General features: G+C 58.8%; 1 protein-coding gene across 4 annotated transcripts in view; it reads right to left on the minus strand.

Moving 5' to 3' along the window:
• SLC45A4 (solute carrier family 45 member 4) overlaps window positions 1–23,459 on the minus strand; it is a 79,133-nt gene that overhangs the window by 9,131 nt on the left and 46,543 nt on the right. The window lies entirely within an intron of this gene.

Raw genomic sequence — 23,459 nt, forward strand, 5'->3', positions numbered from 1 at the left:
GTGCACAAGCCGGGCCCCGCACACGCCAGCCGCAGGAGCACACACAGGAGTGGGTTCCATTTACACGGAGTCTCTACTGGCAGAAGCCAGGGTGGCGGTCGCCCCTGGGAAGGGCAGGGGCTTCGGGGTCGGCCTGTTCTGTTCTTGATCTGGATGGGGCTCGCTGGTGACAGGTCACCCCGCTGGAGACTTCCATCACGCACCTCTCCGTGTCCTACTTCAATGAAAAGTTCACTTAGAAAATGAAAGGTGCTTGGGCACGCCAGCAACCCCCGGGCTAGTGCCCCGAACCACCGCGGGTGCCGGGAAACGGGGTACCGGGGTGCATTAGAGCTAAACTTGTGTGGCAGGACGAAGCACCGCCCGCATCACCACCCACGTGCCCGCGCGCAGTCCACGATGCGAGGGGTCTGCTTTGACCTCTACGCCAAGAGAGCGCTAGGAAGGGTGGTGAACCGTGCTCCTGTTCCACGTGAGCAGAGACCGCGTGCTGCTGCTCCAGGGAACGAGAAGCTACGAGCGCTACGGTCTCTCGGCAGGCCTGGGGCCTCGCCCCTCCGCACCACAGGCGGGCAGAGGGGACAGTGACAGCCGCCCAGGCCGGCCCCCAGTGCCCACGTGCAGGAGCACGTGGTTCAGCAATGCGATCGCCGGAAAGGACCGCCGACGAAACCGCTCCGCGTGGACGACACAGCCAGCGTTTCACAAAGAGCGGAAAGCGTTCTCACCCCAGGGTACACGGACTCCGAAGGTGGCTTTTAAAGCGGCACAACTTCACCAACACCGACTGGCCTGGAGGCACGCGGCCCCTTGCAGAACCCACCCACGCGCACACCAGGCCACCTGCCACTCCTGGCCTCCCTCCCGCGGCCTGGCCCCTCTGCTTCAGGCACATGGGAGTGCGGTCTCTGCAGTCTCCCCCCCCCCCCCCACCACCCCGCCTGGTTCCTGTTGCAGCTCTTAGGGGGGCACCCCCTAGAGGCCTCCCCACCCAGCCGGGCACGCCACTGCTGCTCTATTTCCCCACCTGCTGAGCCACCTGTACGGTGTACGTTCCTGAGAGTGGGGACTGGCTGACCTGTCCCTGCGTGGCAGGGGACCCACAGAGGGGCTCCCAGCTTGTCGTACTGCACCACATCCTGAGATGCACGCGTGGGGCCGGCCAGCCAACCCCAACCACCGACCCTCTCTTAACCCATCCCTGGGCCAGCCCACGACCCCCCCCCCCCCCCCCCGTCCAGTCCTGGGCGGCAGGCCGTCTCCGGAGGGCCCTCACCTGCCAGGCCTGCGCCTGCCCCAGGATACCAGATCCTTCCAAGAACCCGGGCCCCGAACAAGCCCTCGCTCTCCAGTGAGATGAAAAGTACTTCACCTGAGCACTCGTGCGGCGCGACCCCTCGGCCACAAGCCCTCCATCACGCTCCTGAGGTCTACTCTACCTGCTGTTGCTACGCTCACCCCCGCCGACAACAGATCGTGACCCATCCGTTTTCCACCCACCGTGTCCTATTTTAAGAGTGCTGCTCTTGGGGCGCCGGGGGAGGGGGGGCTCAGTTAGTTACGTGTCCCACTTCAGCTCAGGTCATGATCTCACGGTTCGCGAGTTCGAGCCGGGCACCGGGCTCGCTGTTCTCAGCACAGAGACTGCTTCAGCTCCTCTGTCCCCCTCTCTCTGCCCCTCCCCTGCTCATGCTCTCTCTCAAAAAGAAACACACACAAAAAAAGAAAAGGGTGTTGCCCTCAGACGGTACACATCAGAGGCTCTTCAACCGTTCTGCTGATCCCTTCTCACTGCAGTGTTTTGTCCACATACGTGCAGGATGACTCCTTACACGGCTGGCACCACAGCGGCCACATTACTGCTTGCTTTCTGTCGGCCCCCTCCCTCCTGCCCACTTTTGGCTAAGCGGACTGAATGCTGTTTTGCTGCACTCCATTTTAATTTATACGCTGGCTTTTCAGCATTATTTTGTAAGCAGCCGCTCTGCAGAGTTCCTGGCACACTGGTTTCTCAGTCTGGGGGTGTCAACGCAGCACCACAGCAAGAACGTTGCAAACGTCCGCGTGTGTTTGCCCCCAAGTCCCTTCACGCTACAGGCGGCACACGCATCACCTCTCCAGACAGCGTAAACCCCCGTCTGTGCTGTGGCTTTTGCTTTCGGCAGTCCTGCTTATTTCAAGGGAATGAAGAGGAAAATTCCTCTTTTATTTTTACCTCCCATTTAATCATTTCCGGTCTTCTTTCTCCCTTCCTTCCCGAAGACCTGAGTATTCACACGGTGCCACTTCCGTTCCGTCTGAAGGACCATCCTTGGGTGATTCAGCATTTTACAGAAATCTGTCGATGACAAATGTTCTGCTACTGTAACTAAAACCTCTTTATTTCACTTTTATTCTCAAAGGATATTTTGGCCTTTGGATAAAGAATTCTGGGTTAACTGCCCCGCCCCCCCAAACTCTGAAGAGATCGCAGTTTCTGCAGAGAAGGCTGGGACATCCCGTGTGACCGGACATACGGAATGGGTCCTCTCTTCCTCCGGGCGCTTTCAAGGTGTTCTCTTTTTTGTTGGTTCTTCGCACCTTGACAACCATGAGCCTGAGCGAGGTTTCCTTTTTACTTCTGCCCACAGTTCACGGAGCTCCGAGAATCTGGACATTGAAACCTTTCACCAAATCCGGGAAATCTTCAGTCATTTCTCCACACAGTGTGCCCCATCCTGGCTCCTCTCTTCTGGGACTCCAATCAGTCACGTGTCGGTCAGACCCGCTGCTTCCCGAGGCTCTGCTGGTTTCTGTTCCTGATCTCGTCCTCTCTGTTCTTCATCGCCAGTCATTTGTCAACCGGCTCGTCCTGTGCTGCGTCTTCCTTCTGGCGTCCCCAGTCGCCTCTTAATTTTCCCAGATACTGCATTTTTCAGTTCTAGAATTTCCATCTGGTTCTTCTTTAACAGTTCCTGCTTCTCTCTGGAGCTTTCCCACTCCCCCAGGAGCGTGTCTTCCTGTGTCCTCAGGCACACTTCCTGCGCCCGGCTGAGGGTTCCAACACCGGGGCCCAATCTTGGGGTCGGTCTCCACTGAAGCCTCGTGACCGAGGGTCCCAGTTTCATCCCCCGAGAATACTGAGCTGTAGATGTTGTGAGTGACCAGGTGTAGAGAGACTCTACGCTCTGCTACATTCTTCTTTCTGGGTATCGATACCTTTATTTCAACAGACAGCTAACTGGCTGGACTCAGACGCAAAACTCTCCCCCGAAGCGGGAGCCGGCAGAAATCTCCGTTCCGTTCTTCCAGCCTCGGCCGAGCTGCTTGAAATCCAGCCCACGGCTGCACGTTTCAAGCGTCGGCAGACATGTGAGAAGAGAGGACACGGCATCTGGGGTGCCCCTGGCTCAAACTCTGGCCTGGACGCGGTCCCTGGGTCTTGCAGTAAAAGTGCAGGTATCCAGTGTTCTTAGCTGCCCCGTGTGGCACCGGACAAGGCCCGTGTTCAGGCTAAAGGCCGAAAAATGATGGGAAATCACCTAACGCCGTTCCCTTCTAGTTTCCGGCATTCTCCAGTGGCTTCGGCGAGCCGCTTTTACGTTCTTCCAGAATTTGTTAACGGCAGCAAAGCTATTCCAATAGGAGCCACCATGCCGTATCTTCTGCTCGGTTTCTCAAAATAAATAATTATATTTAACTTCAAATAATATTTCACATACTGAACTGATTTAACAATATTTACTTTAAATATTGTCTCAGCTGACTCTTTCACAGCTCCTTGAGGCCAACAGCACTGCCTTTACCAGAACTCAGCCCCACATCTCGCCTGCTCGCCTGCTTCAATGCGCGGCGAGCTCGGCCAAGGCGGGGACCAGGAGTGCTCTGTGCCCTGCTGGCTACCGGCAGGAAGGCGGGGGACCCACGGCTCAAGTGCTGAGTGACGGGTGGGCAGGGTCGGCTACTGCCACCGGCAGAACCCAGACAGTCCAGGTGGGAGACTGGCAGCTAACTGGTGGAGGGGACGGCTCCCAGTGTCCCGAGTTCACCAGGCCACCCCATTTTCCAGCTTCTCGATGTCCCGCTGAAGAAGACAATCTTGTGATACGATTCGTGGGGCACAGTCCCATCTCATTTATCCTCACAGGCGGCCAGAGAGGTCGGCACAGTGTGCCGGCTGCACCTGCAGGGTGGGGAGGTGTGGGGGGCCCTCGGGGCAGGAAGCTGAGGTTGAGATGACGAGGGCGGAACAAAGGGGTACACGGAGCACAAGAGCAGAGCTCCGGCACACAGGTGTTGACAACCATACCACCCTCTGGACCCCAAGATGCGGCCACCCAGGGGCTGTGGATGGGCGTGCACCCCTACCAACGGGCCTTTGACGCCAGCCTCACTGCATGCGCGGGCACCAGCTCCAGGACCCACGGCCACCATGCTAACAGGCAGAGAGGAAGCTCCAGGGAAGAAAGTTCCTTAAAGACTCGGCCTCAGCTGGAGAGACATAAGCAGTGGCCCAGCACTTCCTTCTGGCCGCGGTCAGTCATTCCTACGGCCGTGACCCGGCACTGAGAGGCCACAGAGAACCGTTTGTGCGTAATTCCTCCTGAACTCACACAAACACCCGTAAGCATCCTGGCGAGGCCCCGCGTCAGACAGGAGCCTCTAAGGACCGGCTGCCGAGGACAGACCTCCCCACCTGGTGCAGCAGGCCCCGGGAGAGATTCGCCCCGGCCCCGGCCCCAACCCACTGTCGGCTAACCCGCCGCCCCCGCCCCTGGCTGATGGGAGGCCAGGACCACGTCCTGAGAAAAGTCCTCAAGGCCAGCGAGTGTGAGACACAGCGGGGTCCTGCTGGCGCAAAGCCTGTGTGCCTGCCCAGCACAGGCTACACGCCATTGACACGGGTTGAGTCGCTGGCCGTCCAGGTGACGGGAAGCCATGCCACCGAAGGCACCCTCTGGAAGACAAGGCCTCTTGCCCTTCCGCAGCGGGGCCGACGGCACAGGCGGGAGCCCGGCGCTGCCGCAGACGGGGACGCCCAGAAGACCCTCAGGCGTGCTCACGCAGCAGCTGGCGCTCCAGGCAGCACAGTCCCCCCCGTGGTCCGCGCCGGGCTGGTGGGCTGATGAGCTGGGAGGCGGCAGGTGCGTTTGGGCGCCCTGGCAGCCGCGTGGTCTGTGCGAGGCCGGGTACGTGCCAGCGCGCGGGGAGCGGGGAGACCGCGCACAGCGGGAGCGCGGCCAGCGCACTTGCCCCAGCCGGTCAGTGAGGCACTCGCGGCGCGGACGACGCTGCTCTGAAGTCGTCCCTGCGCCTCCGCCCGCCCCACGGCGTCCCTCCAGTGAGCTGTTCCCGGCGCTGTCCGCGGCCTTCCGGGCAGGAACACCGGGGCGCCCCCCGCAGATGCCCTGGTGGCCCCCCGGCCTGTGACGCCGGCACAAGAGCATGGAGGCTACGGGGGCAGGCGTCAGAGACGAGCACTGGGAAGTCGTCAGTCCTTTCTGAGAACAGGCACGTGACTGAAACCGAACAGTTCTGCGATTCAAACCCAAATCTTAGAAACACGAGGACACCGGTCGAGCCCGGCGCCGGTCGGCCGCTCACCCCAAACCCGTGTCCCAGTCACGCAGAGTGCCGGCCGGCCTGGAGCGAGCGGAGGGCTCTGGGCTGCGGGCACGGGGGCGAACCGCCCGGCCCCTCTCTCGCCCCCGCCTGCGCGAGATGCGCTGCTGTGGCAGGCTGGGGGGGCATCCTCTCGCGAGGGTGCCGGTCCCCGCGTCCACCCCTCCACCTGCCGCGGCCTGGCCCTACCCCCGCAGCCCTCCCAGATCTGCCCTCTGGGAGGACGCCGGGGTCGCCCACACGCCAACTGGGCCGGTCCTCGTAAGCTCGACTCAGCCGAAGCCCCAGGAAGGCAGAGTGCTGGCCACATGCCTGGCATTCAGCAGGCACCAAAACCGCGGGCTGGATGCGGCCCCACCCCACACCCCAAGCACCACCCAGCCCGGTGCCCCTCACTCTGGCTGGACCCTCCTCCCCAGGGGGTGACCCCCCCCCAAAATCCCTGTCCGCCTGGAGGTCCCACCCCTTGAGCACAGGTCCGCCGCTGCTCCTGTGCTGCCGACCCCCAGCCCTCGGTCAGGCCTCCCACCTCCTCTCGAACCCCCGCTAACTCATCTCGCCCCCTGCCCTGCGTCCAGGGCCGTCTCCTCCAAACACACCCCAGCTGCAGCTCTCTGCTCAGAAGGCTCTGCTGGCTTCTCATGATCTGAACACTCGGGGTGGGAAGTCCGGGCTGGATCCTGCCCTGTCACACATCCTCAGAGGAGACCTGCCCCATCTGTCCTCTCCAGTTGGACCCCCCAAAGTGTCCTCCCATCGAGAAAACCGCCCCCAGAGGGGGCCACGGAGCAGAGGCCAAGGAAGGCAGGAAAGCCCAGGAGGAGCAAACAGGACCGGTGGCAGTGTCCTCTCAGTTTTGCCCTCCCCAGGCCTCCCCAAGTGAACTCTAGGCCGCAGAGCAGGGGTGGCCCGGCAGGAAACCCCCGGTGCCCCCGAGCTGAGCGGCCGTGGTCAGGGGAACGGCTGGGGCGGGGGGCCTCGGAGCTGGGCACCGGCTTTCTTTGTCGAGCACGTGGGCGAGAATAAACATTTCCCATCACGTCCCCCGGGCGGCCCCACGAGTGAGCGAGCCGGGTCTCTGCACGGCCACGGCCGCCGCTGGGACGCCTCCAACGGCGCATTTCCCAGCACAGCTCTAAACAAACACCATACTGCCCGTAGTAAATAATTTTTGTTTTCTCCCAGGCAAGAGTTGAACAACAATGGTGGGACCAGGAAGGCTCCCCGTTCACAGGAAATGCTCGGTGTGTCAGCATCGGCGGAGGGCCGTGTGAGGTCACGGGTAACGGCGACCACGCTGGTCACGCGCGGCGGCTCCCATTCAACGCGACGTCTTTTTTGATAAACTGGTACTTGTGGGGGGAGGGCGGTCAGGGGAATGGGAAAGTTGCCTATAAATGTTTAACAAAAGATCTGAACCGGGAATGGGAAGGTACGTTCTTTCTTTCAATAGACAAAGCCTCCCACATCAAGATATGTTTGTGTTCTCAGACAAGAATTTCACGATAACGTTTAACTCGTGAGAACGAGCGCTCTGTGGGAAATGCCCACCAACCCCGAGTGACCTCGGATGAATGGAAGTCGGCAAGCCCTGTGAGGAACCCCGCTGAGGGCCCCAGGCACCCCCAGAGACAGGCAGCGGGTCTGCAGCCCAGGGCAGAGGCCACCAGCTCTGGAGCGCGGGCCCGGGGGAGGAAAAGGTCCCCTGCACAGGGAGAATCTACACTGGGCAGAGGGGGGCAGACACTCCTCCAGCTGCCCAGTATGTTCTAGAATCCCAGAGCCACGGGAAGGTAGGGAGTGGAACGAAGAAGAAAGGGGAGGAAGCTCAGTGCTTCTCCTAGGACCCCCACCCGGAACGGCAATTGGCAGTTTTAGGTGGGGAGGAACAGGCTTTGAGTGCCGCCTGCTTGTGCAAGCACAGCCCTTCCCAGAGGTCCAGAAGCTCGACTCCAGCTGGGCCTGCCGTCAGAGGCTCCCCAGCACCTAGGCTATGTTCCCCCCATGTTATCCTTCCTCACCGGTTAAAGAGCAGGCTCAGACACCCAGAAGTGCAGTCCCCAACCTGGGCGGGCTGCGGGGGGGCGAGGGTCCCCTCAAGATCAGGGACGGGGGGGAAAGTGGTCAGTTTGTTCATCAGGGGTTTCTCGTGGGTCGATTACAAAGAAGGTTAGAGGGTTGCCCAGGAGGCTCTCTGGGGCTCACCGTGCCACGTCAGAACAAGTTACTTTGTTTGTTTAAATTTTTTTCTTAATGTTTATTTATTTTAGAGAGAGAGAGAGAGACAGAGCATGAGCTGGGGGGGGGGGGGGGGACGGGGGGTGTGGTGCAGAGAGAGAGGGAGACACAGAATCCAAAGCAGGCTCCAGGTTCCGAGCTGTCACCACAGAGCCCAACGCGGGACTCGAACCCACGAACCATGAGATCATGACCTGAGCCGAAGTCAGACACTTAACTGACTGAGCCACTTGGGCGCCCCAGAACAAGTTACTTTGGATGAAGGCAGGACTTTAGAAATTGTGTCCTTCAAACTTACCCAGGGCTCCACTAAATTCCAGCACTTTCTGAATGATCTTTCTTCTGGTAAAACAAGCACTCTCCAGCCCCTGTGCTGGCCCTGAAGCTGGCTGTTTCCAGGGAATAAATGTGCACAGCCTGCCCCACCCCCCAACCCAGCCCCACACCAGGGGCTCCCGACACCTCCGCGTGGGGGGCACTGGTCCTATTTCAAACAAGGATGAGACTCATCAGCCTGGCTGGATGTGCTTGGCGGGACACTGAACCTCTGGAAAGTTAGGGGCGCAAGCCTCCCACTGCCCGGAACCCCTCGGGAGCACCTCCTACTGACACAACCGCCACCTCATGGCTCTAGAAAACATACTGCAGAAGCCTCTTCATGATGGCACCGCCAGGTCACCTGAGTTTTACAAGAAAACACAAAGCACTTGGCCTAAGACTCCGGAAGCTTCCTGCAGTGCACAAGACGCACGGTGACCCCACAGCCCTGCCCGAGCTCCCGGGTCAGGTCAGCTGCAAGTCGCGGCCACCTCTCACAGCTACACGGCTTCCAGAAGCCAACGGCCTCCCACCGAGACGTCCCAGGCCTGGAAGGAGGATCAAGATTCTTCACGGGAGACAGGGCAGGCTCCGCTGAGCTCCAGAGGGACATGTGGGCTCTGCGGCCCGAGGCTCTGGGAGCACCCGGCCTTGAACACCCTGTCCCCCGTGTAAACTAGACATAGGGACAGAGGTGGGACGTCTGAAGATTCAACAGGAAGACAGAGTGCATAGCTCAGTACCTGGCACGGGGCTACTCCAAACACGAGCGTCCCTCCCGTGTCCCTGCAGCCCTGTCAAGCTTTCAGGGGGGGCAGGGAGTTTAAGATGCTGGGAGGACACCTCGAGAGCTCAAGTTCTCTGGGAGTCCACTTGCTCTCAGGAAACGGGACACACGGCCGCCAGCCGGCCGGCCCTGCACATAATGTGGGTCCTAAACCTACTCCTTGAAGTCAGCCTCCCTGGGAGGGGACCATTTCTGGAACAGGAAGCTCCCGTGTGCCTCAGCTGCTGCAAGGGAACGTGGGTCACCCCGGGAGCACCCAGCCCTTTGTCTGGAAGGCCCGCGGGAAGACAGTCGGGCGCCTGGAAGACACCCGCCACTGACCTGGCAGCCCCATGTACCCACGGGATGCACCTCGAGTCACAGACAAACACGGCTGAGGGCAGCTCGGGGGCCCAGTGTGGGCCCAGTTCCCAGAGGAAGGCTGGGCGGGGGCCTGGAGGGGCAGAGCCGAAGCCAAGCCCCCCTCTTCTGGGAACCACTCCCCTCCCCCTGCCCCAAGCATGTTCTCAGAAGCTCCATCACGGACCACAGCGGCCCCCCACCGGGCTCCCTGTCCTCTTTCTGTGAGACCAGACACCTAAAAAGTTTCATGCCTAGGCCATGGGGACACTGACGTTTTCCTTGATTCCTGGAAGAAATTGGCCCGAAAAATGGTAACAGGGCGACCACATGCCCCTGTGCGGGCAACAGGTGAGCGACAGGGACCCAGGCACTGGGGTGGGCACCTCCGGCTCCAGGAGGACACGGAGGGGTTTCCAGTAGCTCCTGGAGCCTCACTGTGGTCACCTGGAGGACGGGACAGCGACAGACACCTGAGGGCTGAATGAAGGCAGCTGTGCGTGCAAGTCGAACACAGACTGTCGAAACTCCACTTGACAACAGTCAAGTTTTTAAAACCAAGAAGTAGACACTGCAGCTCACTGGAGGCTGAGAAGCACCCTCAAGGTCACAAGAACAGTCCCCACCACGGACAGACCCAATGACTGCAGGCCTGCACATCGAGCTCGCAGGCGCGGGGCCCGGCCCCCCAGCAGCACTCAGCCTCAGGCGGGGCCGGCCCAGCCTGCTCAGGAGAAAAGGACCAAAGGAAAACACGGAGCCACATCGCATCCCACACTAGCCAGCCTCGTCCGGGACCTCCGGGGACTGAAAGGCAGCAGGTGAGGCGCGGCCCAGTGAGGAAGGCAGGCTCTGGCGTGAGGCCCCTCCCCACCGTGACATCCGCCTCCTGTTATCACCCTCAGCGTCCCACGTGGCCTGGCCTCCCCACCTATACCTGCCGTTCACCACGAAAGGCTTCCAAAAGCAGTCGGAAAACACGCCAGCTACGAGCCCAGGTCCCGAACAGACGGGACAGCTTGCCTCTAGAAAACTCCCCTCCGCGTGGCCACGACTAGGGCCTTGACAGACTGGCCTCCTGATGCTGCTCGTCCGGCTCCCCACACCGGGCTCGGTTCGGAGGCCTCCTCCCAGCAGCTAGCTTCCCGGGGCGCTGCCGTGTGGGGGCCGGTCCTCCAAGCGCCAGCCTGCCCTCTGGCAAGGACAGGAGGGCGCACACCGCCTCGCCTCCAGTGAAGGCGAAAGGCCGGGGCCCAGAGACACAGGCGACCCGCGCACTCCGGCTCCGCTCTCAGGACCTGCGGAGGCCGGGGTCCCGCCCCGCGGGAGCACCTGCCAATACCAGTCGGACGAAAACCAGCAGCGGGGGCCCTACTCTGCTCAGACACCACCCCCGCCTCGCAGGAGATGCTCGTGAGCCCCGTCTATAAATCCTGAGTGTCGGGTCACGGCAGCACAGAGAAAAAGCACCCAAACCCACAACGTGGCTGCGTCTACACAGCCCGCACATTCGGCTTGGCCGGGTTAAATCCTGCTTTGCTGTCACAACCTGGCAAGTGTGGACAGAATATGGGGAAGCGAAGGCCTTCCGCTCCCCCGGCGGGGGCTCTCCGGGACGGCTAGTAACTGATGAGCAAGCTACGGGCGGCACACCCCCGGGGCCTGCTGTGAGAAAAGGGAAGTGTTCGGAGCCCGGGCCTCCCCGGGGCTCGCGGAACAGGAAGAGCGTGGGGCACAGCACAAAACTGCTGCTGGGTCAAAACTACCACCAAGACAGGCAGCAATTGTCCTGAGTCATGGTTTAAAATGACAGCAACATGTCGCAGGTGTAAGTCTAAGAGGAACTTAAAGCAGAACGTAACTTGGCTAAAAGTGAGAAATGCCGGACCCCCCACCCCTCCGCCAGCCCCCGTCCTGCTCTGCCCGCGACTCCGGCTGGGAAACGCAGGCCCACGGGCTGGCAGAGCCAGTTGAACCGACCACGGAGAGTCCCCGCCGGACTCCGCCCTCGTCCAGCCCTGGTCACCTCAAGCGGAAATTCGCATCTTCAGTCTCTCCACCCCGTTTTCCATTCTGTGACCCACCGACCTCCGTCCAGAGTTGCAGACGCAGCACTTCTAACAAAGTTACTTCGGATTCTCAACGTCATACTGAACTTTCTGCGATGTCCCCAAAATAGTTCACAAGCTGGAAGATACATCCATATCCATTCTTCATTTAAATGGGGGACAAACCCGGGCGCCCGGGTGGCTCAGTCGGTTCAGCATCTGACTTTAACTCAGGCCATGATCTCACGGTTCGTGAGTTCAAACCCCGCATGGGGCTCTGTGCTGACAGACTCTCTCTCTCTCTCTCTCTCTCTCTCTCTCCCCCCCTTTCTCTCTGCCCCTCCCCTGCTCTCTCTCTCCCTCAAAATAAATAAATAAACTTTAAAAAAAAATTTTAAGCCTCTCTGGGATTCTCCTATTTTTTTTGATACTAATGTTTAAGGAAAACACTGCACATTTACAGCGCTTCCTTTGAGAAGTCAGCCTTGAACACCCCTCTGGAGACGATCAGGAAGACACTCAGCTGTGCTCACCTGAGGAGCGCACGGGTGCCACAGGTCACCCCAAACCCACACTCGGGGAGTGTGGGCTGCCTGGTGGCTTACGTTTTCAACACGTTTGTAATGTTTGGTTAGAATTGATTTAACTTCTTTTTGGCTTTCGCCGTAAGTTCAACCGTCATTTTCTGCAGGAACGGCTAGCTTCGCTTCTTCCGTCCTCTTGGACCGCGTGTGCATATGCTCCGTGTACGGTCACCACAATTTTGAGAACCAGTCTGCTAAGTCTGGAAACGGCGATGATATGTCGCCTACTATTAAAACTTCTATGGGGCGCCTGGGTGGCTCGGTTGGTTAATTAAGTGTCCGGCTCTTGATTTCAGCTCCGGTCACGATTTCAGAGTTCGTTGAGTCCAAGCCCCATGTCCAGCTCCACACTGAGCCTGCGTGGGATTCCGTCTCTCCTCCTGCCCCTCCCTGATCACGCACAAGTGTGCACGCACACACACACGCTCTTTCAAAAATAAACAAAAACGCCCTCTAAAAACTTCCTGCCTTACCAGTGCTCATATGCTCGATGCTGAAGAAAGGCGGAACTGGCCAGGTTTCTCTGTAAATAACCTCCTTGGCGTGGCACTTAAGGTCTCCTGTGACCTGACCCCTGCCTCCCAGAGGTCAGATCTCGGCTCACATCACTCTGCAGTGAGCCCCCACCCCCGTGCCACTGGACACGCCACACTCTCTACGACTCCCCCCGCAAGTCACAGCCCAGAATGCGCTGACTCACCCTTGCTTCACTCACTGACCTCCACTTACTCTTTGCAACAAGGAGGCCCGGTGTCTCTCCACGGCCTCCTGACTTCCCATCCCCTGTGCCCAGGAGGGTAGCCTCCTGTCTTTGTGGTTCCCATGCTCGCCTTCAACAAGGCAGGCCACAGCTAATCCCCTAACTGTCCTTCCTAACCTTGCTCCTCCGGCCCATCAATCGCAACCCTCACCAGGCCCTGGCGGAGCACCCAGCACGGGCACACCCTGGAGCCCACGCCCTGGAGCCCGGCTCATTGGACAGATCACCTCCGTGCGGGCCTTCCCCGATCTGGAAACATTTGATCCCGGGAACGAGGGCTCCGGCATTGCGCATTTACTCCCAAAGCCCTGACCTCAGCCAACTGTCGTGGCCACACGTCCTCAGCTCCGTGCGACTGTAACCCGGCCACCGCGGCAGCGCTCTCCACGCTGGGGCCGGGCCCAGCACCAAGCAGGTAGGCGCTCCGTGGGCGCTGAGCAAAGAGGAACAGGCTTCATAATTCCTTGGGAAAAACGACTACAGCTGACGTTTCATTGTTTCTAAAATAACAATGATCTGAAACACAAGGAAATCCCGACTTCCCAATCCAAACAAAACAGTCTTACACAAAGTTTTTCAATTATTTTGGTCAAAATTCAGGAGATTCTCACAGACTCCCGCCTACGTACACGCCTTTCCTTCTGCCATGTGGCCTGTTTCCACAGTCCATGAGGACGGTGCTCTGGAGGCACGGTGAGGGTCCCCTGACCCCGGGGGGGGGTGGGGGGGGCTTTCCCGGGAGTCCCAGGCGAGGACAGCATGCCTGCGGGTGGTGGAATTCTCCAGCACTGGAGAGCGCGGGCAGTCAGCCGTCTCCAAGCCCGGGCCCCGTGCCACCCTTCAGGCTTCCTTAGTCTCGTGTCAGCAGGAAACCCAGTGTTTAGCTGGACGTTCTGTGGGGCCCGTCCTATTTTTTTCCACATTTTAAAAACTGTGGTAAAAGACAGATAATACTGACCGCTTTTCTCATTTTGCGGCGTGCGGTTCGGGGACGTCGGATACGGTCGCGCTGCCGCACAGCCATCGCCACTATGCGTCCACCCGGCACGCTTTCATCTTGCAAAACCCAAACTGTCCCCGTTAATCACTAACGCCCAGCCCCCCGCCCCCGTCCCCCACCCTCCATTCTGTGTCTCTGTGAACTGGACTCCTCGGGGTCCCTCAAAGAAGGGCAATCACGCAGGATTTGTCCCTTTGCATCTGGACTGTTTGCTTAGACTAACGTCTTCGAGGGGCCGTCCAACTTCAGCCATCCACCGTCCTCGCCCTCTCTGCCTCCAGCACCGCGGCCCACCCTGCGGGCAACGCTGGGTGCGCCTGCCTCCTCGCTCTGTGAAGCTCCTGGGGTGAGGGGAGGGCACTGAGCCCAGCACTCCCCACTCAGGGAACAATCGAGCACTAGACGCCTGTGCCCCACATCCCAGCTGGGAGCGGCCTGGGCTCGCCTCCCCCCAGAGGAGGCGGGCTGCTAGACGCCGGTGCACACACCGGGGACAAAACCCAGGGGGCGCTGTGGGGAGCCGGCCGACCTGCCTCTGCCCTTGGGGCCCTGCAGACCCGCAACCACAGATAAGCCAAGGCTTGAGCCAAGCGCCAGGAAGGACGCCCAGAGAGCCTGCTCATAAAATCCCCCCAGGCTTGTACCGCATCAGTTTCCACCGTTCCGAGAGCTGTCAGATAAGGAGCCTCAACAACCTGAAGCGGGGGGGGGGGGGGGGGGGGGGGGAGGTGCTGCACCAGGCCTGATGTTCTTTCAGCTGTTAGAGAAAAACCAGAGAGTGGAACGCAGGATTAAAACCCACAAACTCCAACCTGCGCTCTGCCTAAACAACAGACCCTCTATGCAGGGGAGGTTCCCACACACCGCCCAGGGCTTCCTGCCCACTGACAGGGAGGGTCCTCCTGCCCGGGTGCTGGAGGGCCTGTGCACATCACCTCAGATGGGCTGACGGGTGCACACTCACGTATAAGCTGGGCAGCTGGTCTCCTGGCCCTGGGTTCTGGGCCCCAGAGGTATAGCTCCTGCCTCTGCTACCTGCCCATTTTCCAGGTGCTCAGGGACAAGACCTCCAGCTTCCCCAAGCTATCACTTCTTCAGGCTGACACGGCCACCTGAGTCTTCGAAATATCCCTCAAATGACACCACTCCCTTCGACCCCAGCCTCTGTGCGCATTCTGCCAACCGGTGTGCCCACACCTCAGCAGAAGCAAGAGTCCAAGCCAGCACCGAGGCATCTGACGCGACTCCTCTCGTGTCCTTGGGGTCGGCTGTCTGGGTCCCGAGGTGAGTGGGGCCCTAGTGGATTTCTGCAGGGCCCCCTCGAGAGCTACGGACACTACAGCCTGCGTGAACTGGGGCAGGTGTGCCTTAGAAACGCCTCCTGCACAAAGGAAACGGGATAGCTGGCTGCTGGGTCTGCTTTTTCAAAATAGGAAAACCAACCAAGAGTGCTATCAACAAAAGGCCCCGGGCCACCGGTACCTTCAGACAAAATACAAAGGTTTCACTGGACCCTTTCGAAGGCGTCATTATACTCACAGGGAACTCCTAGAAAGGCGGCAATCGCATTTGAAATGGAGAAAGTACACCGTTTAAGATAACCTGCCACCTCCGCGGCAAGGGGAGTGACAGGAACACCACCCAACAGTCGCTGCCCTGGTCTAAGCACACCTGTTGGGAGCTCCAAGTTGGATGCATCTTGCAGGAAACACAGTAACACGACCTGTTCAACAACACACGAGCTCACTCAAGGAGGATGCAGGAGGTACACGTGGAGTCCATCCACGCACACACGCGCGTGCACGCAAGGTAACCGGATGCGTTTTCACTTTGGATGCAGCGTGAGCCTGTCTCTCCGTCCTCACGGGCGCTGCGTCCTGCCGACTTCCAACCTCACTCACACGGAGAGTCAGCGGCACGGGCTGGCAGCAGCTGCAGGACAGGGCACGGGGCTCCCGCAAGGGCAGGGCACAGATCCGGCGGGGTCATGTTCCGACTGCCGTCTGGGCCAGCACCGCCGCCAACATCCCCCTCCCTGAACAATCCAGGGTGTGGAAGAAAATGACTAGCACTTAAAGCACTCAGACTTCAAATGTTTTCCTTAAGGCAGGCTGTTAAAGGGTAGTCTTTTCCCACAGGAAGAAAAGGTGGGCTTCGAATAACAACAAATCATAGCCTGGGAATCCTGGCTCACATTAAGCTACAATGCAAAGGGGGGGAAGCCTGGGGTTTTTTTTATTAGCAGACATGCAAAGACCGCACATCAAGCTTTACCCTGCATCCTGGACCAAGTAGAGAAGACAAAATCTCACTTTCCCCACGAATTAGGATCTTGTAATGATAACCCAGTTCTGAGTCATTAGTCAAACTGAGAGGCCGCAACTTTTATATGACTTTCCTCTTCCCTGGAGGAGACACCCTAAAGCAAGAGGCAAACGACGAGGGGGGGGGGGGAGACATCGCCTTCCCAGGAAGGGTGCTGGATGGGAACAGGCCCAGGAGGGGCACGGCCACCTGGTCTTCAAGCCAGGGCTGTGCAGGGCTCGGGGACAGGTGCTTCCCCAGGCTTACGGGTGACCGCACGTTGCTACTGGATTCTGACCACCCAGCAGGCGCACAGACCCGCGCATGCGCACACACGCGGCACAGACAGCGCACCTACCGGGCCAGGCGTGCGGAGGAGCGTTCTGCAGCAGCTTCCGGGGCAGCCCCTCCTGCGCCCGCAGACCACGGGGCAGTCCCTCCTTCCGAGAAGGGCTGAAGCCGCCTCAGCACTAACAAAACAAACACCGGAACACGGCCTTGGAGGTGCCGCTCCAACGTCCTGTATTTGAATCTTTGAGCCCGGGGCCTGAGAATGCAGCTTTAGAAGTCCCCTCCAGGGACCCCCGGGTGGCTCAGTCAGTTAAGAGACTTCAGCTCAGGTCATGATCTCACTGTTGGTGGGTTCGAGCCCCGCGTCGGGCTCTGTGCTGACAGGTCAGAGCCTGGAGCCTGCTTCGGATTCTGTGTCTCCCTCTCTCTCTGCCCCTCCCCTGCTCACTCTCTGTCTCTTTCTCTCTCAAAAATAAATCATCATTAAAACAAAAGCCCCCTCCAAAAGCTGAACTGTTCAGTAAGTGGGGTGGGTATACAGTGGCTAAGAAACCAGCTCTTGGACAGCTGAGGAAGGGATGGCAGGGACTCTGAAGGGACCAGGGACAAGCCGCAAGACCGATGGGAAAATCCCAGGAAGAGCGGGGCTGGGCCACCCGGCAGGCACCAGAGCCACCGCAGACAGGCTTTGTGCTTTGACCTGGAACTGGGATCTTTATCCCAGAAGAACCACTTTGGATGTGCCTCAGGAGCCGCTGCTGGAGACAGCGAGTCACAGAGCCATTGGTCTCGTGTCTTGCCTGTGGGGAGTCTCCGGAAGGAGGCGCAAGAAGCTGGCTCTGCCTCCAGGGATAAACCTGGAGATTGGGGGCAGGAGGATGGAAATCTCAGTCTGAAAAATTGGGACTTTGGAAATCTGAGCTTGGTGGAAATGCTACTGATTCAAGAGAAATCAAATTTAAATTTAAAGACACCCTCCTCCCACCCCCCAAAAAAGGGGGTGCCTGGGTGGCTCAGTAGGTTAAACATCCAACTCTTGATTTCGGCTCAGGTCATGATCCCACAGTCATGGAATGGACCCCAGACGGGCTCTGTGCGGAGCATGGAGCCTCCTTGAGATTCTCTCTCTCCCTCTGCCCTTTCACCCCCTGTTCACACTTGTTCTAAGAAAAAAAAGGGGGAGGGTGCCCATGTGGCTAGGTCGGTTGAGTGTCCAACTTTGGCTCAGGTCATGATCTCACAGTCTGTGAGTTCAAGCCCCATATTGCGCTCTCTGCTGTCAGCACAGAGTCTGCTTCACATCTGCTGTCTCTCTCAAAAATAAACATTAAGAAAAAAGACAGCCTCCCCTGTGAGCAAGGGTTCAGAACCACAGTGGGTGCGGACTGCAGGCTGAGCTGGGTGGGCTCCATGGACAGTGCTCAGGGGCTGCTGGTGGACATCTTCCATGGGGAACTGAGTGTCCCTTTCATGCCCACGCTGTGCCCTTCTACAGCCAGCCGGACGCCTGGGGCGCGGGGCCGCGAAGGAAGGGTCGGCCCCACACCATCCCTCCGCTCTCCCTGCACCCCGTCCACCTCCTCTGCTCCCCACTGAGCCCCCCAATTCGGCAGCACCCGTGCCAGCACCGGGGAAGGACACTCACTTCTCGTCTAGAGCCCCCTTTTAGAGAAGGAAGCAGTTGTTTGAGACCTGACGTTTTACCCAGCCAGGTAAGCAGGGACAGCAGCTTTCCTGTGGCAGAACTTTCGCGTGCTCTGTGGTGCTCTTTCATTTACCTGGTGTTCAGGAGCGCACGTCCCTGGAGAGCCACACACACACACACACACACACACACACACACACACACACAGTTTAGAGCGTTTGGATTTAAACTGGCACTTATCAAACTTCTTCACCTCTTGTGGAAAAAGTTTGGCATCTGACTCCCCAGCAGGTCCCCGCAGCAAGTGCGCAGGCCGAGGGTCCCGTCCTTCACAGAATGACACGAGGACACATGGGCTCCATCGTCACGGAAACCGAGCAGTCCCGCCAAGTCCATTCGTCACCACACGTGCACTTAGCCGAGATCACAGGAGACAACGCGCAACCAAAAATAAAACCCGCAAGACCCACGTTTACTGTGAGAGGAAAACAAAGCTGTGCGGCTGCGAAGGGTGCGTGGGACGACGCCTGGAAGGCCCCGTTCCTCTAGGGGGTCCAGCCCACGTGACAAACAGAATGTATGGAGCAAAACAAATACCGGAGTTAGAATCCTAATTTCTCCAACCTGGGACTGCAGCCGGCCAGCCCAGCTGGCTTCCACACTACACCATGAACGTGCCTGGCTACCGGCGGGGACATTTCGACACCGCCTTCCCACACGGCACGTTCAGCACGGGAAGGAAAAGCCGCAGCGGAAGGTGGGGAATCCAGCATCGAGAACAGACCGACAGACCATCGCTCTCCGCCGTACCGGGACCCGGGAACAGACGCCGGTTCCATAAAAGAACGTGAAGTTCTCGCAAGAACGAAAGTTTACTTGGTTTGTCACCTGCTGGAGCTCCAGGGCGTGGTGGCAAGTGCCCCAGGTGACAGGTCACTGGGTCGCTGGTCCATGCGGCCACGCCCACTCGGCTTCCCTGGGAATTTGGGAAGCCGCGGCACCAGCCACACACCCCAGGAAGGACGCTTTCACCTTAAACATGGGTCCCAATGGCGATTGCTTACTGGACTTTAAACGCGGAGATGCTCTGCAGACCCAGGCTGCCTGGGTCCCAGACCAGGGGACGGGAGCCCCTCCCAGGGGAGGACATGAGTCCTTGTCAGGTGTCTCCCTGCGCCCCTAACATCTGCCAAGCCCATCTGGCTGGCTTTCAGAGGACGTGTTCAGATCCTGCTGACACATTCGACTATGACAGTTATTACTTCAACAAAACAGAAGGTACTTTTGTGAAAAAGCCACCACTCTTCGGGATGCCACAGAATTACGTCAGGCCTAAAAGACACCAGAAGGGCTGGCTTCCGGCAACAGGTGCACCGCGCCCGGGTGCCCAAGACAGGGAGAGCCCGGACTGAGGACGCAGACACCTTGCAAGCAGGGCACTGTGGAGCTGCTCGGCCAATCGGGGCAACCGCTGGCTGGGGAGGCACGCTCCGGTGTCCCCCTGACGGGGCACGGCCCCCCGAAGATGGGAAGAACTCCACGGCTCGCTCCGAACCATCTCTGCGGCCTCAGAACAAGAGCACGCGGCAGTGCTCTCCTCGCCTCCCGGAGAGAGGCCTGCTCGTCCTCAGTGGCCACCGGCACGGACTTCTGTGCAGTGGACAGCCAGCAGGGAAGGGACAAACCCTCCCACCTTCGCGCCATCAGGGACCACGGTAAAAATCATCACGGGCATCGGCACGGTCATTCCCCGGGGACGCCGCGCACAGGACACGTCCTCTGAGCTCCAAGTCACAGCCGCCTTGGCCACATCTGTCCTCTCTGCTGGGAGGAGTGGGTGGAGGGCACCGTGTCGTCTTTTTTTTGGTTTGTTTTTAAGTTTATTTTGAGAAAGAGCGTGCACGCACAGGAGATGGGGAGGGGCAGAGGGAGAGAGAGAAAGAGAGAGAGACAGAGCGAGACAGAGAGAATCCCAAGCAGGCTCCATGCTGTCAGCACAGAGCCCGGTACGAGGCTCGATCCCAGGAACCATGAGATTGTGACCTGAGCCGAAATCGAGAGTCAGACGCTCAACCGACTGAGCCCTCCAGGCGCCCCACCATGTCTCCCCTCTGTGTTGGGGACGCCAGCCCTGTGGTTCACGAGGCCCCCCCACACCACGGACCCGCGGTGCCGGCAGGAAGGCCAGGAGGGGTTGAAAGGCCCACGCAGAGGGAGAAGCTGGCATCACCCGACAACGACACGGAGCAGCTCCGTGGGGCACCCGGCTCAGCAGCCGCAGCGAACAGAAGGGAAGGGCCCCCGTGTTCACAAACCGGGCAGGGCTGTGGCCAAGCCCACGGCTCCCACCGTCAGGACAACAGAACAGCACGCCAAGTATGCGGAAACATTTGCCAGACGCTCCCGGAGACCGAAGGGCGCCCGTCTCCCCGCCAGCAGCTCAGCCGGGCGACCTGAGACTCTTGGTCCCTGCTCCATCCTGGGGGGCCCCCAACCGAAGCAGGTGCGCCCGGGGTGTCCCAGGGCCACGGGGAGGCTCCATTCGGGGGCAGGCACGCGCTGACGCGAACACCTAGCTCCGCGAGGCCCCTTCCCCGGAGAGCCCCGAGGCTTCACCCACGCGCCAGACAGCCGGGAGGCCGGGCCTCGGGCTCGGACGGGCGGGCGTGCGGGGCAGGGCAGCTTCCTCCTCGGCAAGTCCTTCCTTCGGCGGACGCAGAGTGGGCGGCTCCGCGCCGGGCGTGGGGGGAAGCGTGAACCTGCCCCGAGGGGGATCACGACGGCGGGTGACGTGTGGGAACACGCGAGGAAGGGTCCCGGGTGCCCACAGCGAGTCTGCGGACAGCTGGGCATCCCCGCAGGCGTGAGCTCCAAGCGGCCAGATAAATGAGCCCGGCCGTGCCTCGTCACATCTACACTGCCACCCGCAAGTGAGCAGGACACGTGCGGGAGTGGCCCGGCGTGATGGCGTCACCTGGCGGGCGGAGCTGGACACCCAAGGGGCTCAGGGCGGGGAGAGCGGACTAGGTTAAGCGCCTCAGACAGACTCCAGTCCAAGCGCTTCATCCACACCAGCTCCGCGGGCCGTTTCAGAGAAGGCGGTGCGGGGACCCGCAGAGGTACTTAAGGCTATAGAGACGCAGACCGCAGCACAGGCTCCTCCGACAGCCAGCAGCTGGCTGGAAGGCTCCCCCCACCCCCCCACCACAAAGAGGGTCAGGAAAGCTGCGCCCCGTGAGCAAATCATGCAAATGAAAAGCCAGAAACAGCCTTGCACAGAGCAGCTGAGCAGTCACACCCCCACAGCCCAGGTCCAGAGCTAGCTTCCCTGAGCCCCTTAGCTCTTGCCTTCGGGGGGGGGGGGGGGGGGGGGGGGCTCTGAATTCCACAGCATCCGGCCTCTCCACAGCCAAGTTCAGCTTCTACAGGCATCAAAGGTACCCCGAGACAGACAGCTCAGAGCACGCTGGGTCCCAAGGCCCGGACCCTCATCTAACCCAAGCAGGGCGGCCAGCTGGGAGGAGGGGCAGAGGAGACAAAGGGGCCCAGGAACCAGCCTTAGGCCAGGGGACCAACCCCAAGGTTGAGGAGGGGCGGAAGGCCCTTCCTGGGCACAAGAGCTCCGTCTGCGGGCTGGGTCAATAGCCACCGAGTCGCAGGACGGCCTCGAGGCAACAGGCCGTGAGCGGGCACTTCTCCGCTGGGGGCCACTGCTGCACCTGTGCCACTCGCCGCGTTTCGTGTTCAGTTGGGCCACCGCTTCTTGCATTTTAAGGACAGAGGATGACGCACTCAACCAGACGGCACCAGCTTAACAACCTCAGAAAGCTGCCACAGATGAATGGCCACACCCTCAATGAGCTGCTCCTGGACGAAAACCACTTTCTTCCCAAGTTTTATGAACTCACTTCCTTCTCATAGTTTCCAGTTTCCAGTGATCTTCCAGGGGAAGTCCTCAGAGTTGGGGAAATCAACCTTACGAAAGATTTGCCATCATCTGGTATTTTAAAACACCAATTAGAACGTAAGCTTCTGTGTCAAGATATTTATCACTACAAGCACATTTCTTCCAAAGCACTTACACACTGTCTAACATGACGAGTATTTTAGAGGTAATGGGGAAAATACTAAATGTTCTAGGGGCACCTGGCTGGCTCAGCAGGTGGAGTGTGAGACTCTTGATCTCCAGGTTGTGAGTTTGAGCCCCACGTTGGGTGTAAAGATTACTTAAATATAAAATCTTAAAAATACACACACACACACACACACACACACACACACACACACACACACACACACTAAATGTTCTAAACTGAAAGGGGTGAAACACCATAGTCAAAAACCTTAACAGAGCCCACATCCCGCTTAGCTATTGCCTCGTAACAAATCACGTGCCATACAGTGGCCGAGAACATTTGCTATCTCAGTTTCTGTGGGTCAGGAACCTGGGCACGGCTCGGCTGGGTGGTCTGGCTCAGGGTCTCTCCCACGGCCACAGCTGTCTCAGGGCTTGCGGGGGTGGGAGGGGGAGATTGGTTGCTATGCTCACCTGCTTGACTTATGCAAGGATTCAGTTCTTGCAGGCTCTGGGACCTAGAGCCTTTAGCCCTCGCTGGCACTTAGCTAGAGGCTCCCTCAGTTCCTGGCCACATAAATCTTCCTGACAACAGTGATTCAGCAAAGTAGACAAGCCACAAGGGCAAAGGAACCGGCCTTCTGACCAGACAGAAGCCACACTCTTTTGTGATCTAGTTACAGAGGTGACATCCACTCATTGTTGCCATATTCTATTGGTTAAAAGAAAAACCTCAAGAGGAGAAGATTACACCAGGCCAAGGAAACCAGGTTGGTGGCGGGGGGGGGGGGGGGGTCGGGGGGTCGTCACTGGGGGCCATCTCAGAGTCTACTGACCACTGCAGGTACCCCGGGGCTTTGGGATCCCATTTACACTCCTCCTGAGCCCTCTCTGCAAATTTATTTATTATAAATAAGATCATTTCTAACAAGTGACTTATTAGAAATGATTTTATTGGGAAGGAGAAATTTATTTTTTTTTTAATTTTTTAAAATTCTTTATTTATTTTTAAGAGAGACAGAGAGACAGCACGAGCAGGGGAGGAACAGAGAGACAGGGAGACACAGAATCCGAAGCAGGCTCCAGGATCTGAGCTGTCAGCACAGAGCCCAATGCGGGGCTCAAACTCACAAACTACAAGTTCATGACCAGAGCCAAAGTCGGACGCTTAACCGACTGAGCCACCCAGGCGCCCTGGGAAGGAGAAATTTAAAAAACCATGTGTTAAGCTTGACCTTAAGAAACCAGAAAGAGAGTAAATTAAAACCAAAGAAAAAATGAAGAACATAAATTAATAAAATAGGAAATGGACAAACAATAGAGAAATCAATGAAATAAAAAGCTGAGTTTCTGAAAAGATAACATTGACCCATCTGTAACCAACGTGACCAAATAGATGATACAAATTATCATCATCAAGCAAAAAGGAACATCACTACAGACCTTGCAGACATTAAAAGCTACTCCAA

This window comes from Panthera onca, chromosome F2 (genome assembly GCF_046562875.1).
Source record: "Panthera onca isolate mPanOnc1 chromosome F2, mPanOnc1 haplotype 2, whole genome shotgun sequence".
Taxonomy (NCBI): Eukaryota; Metazoa; Chordata; class Mammalia; order Carnivora; family Felidae; genus Panthera; species Panthera onca.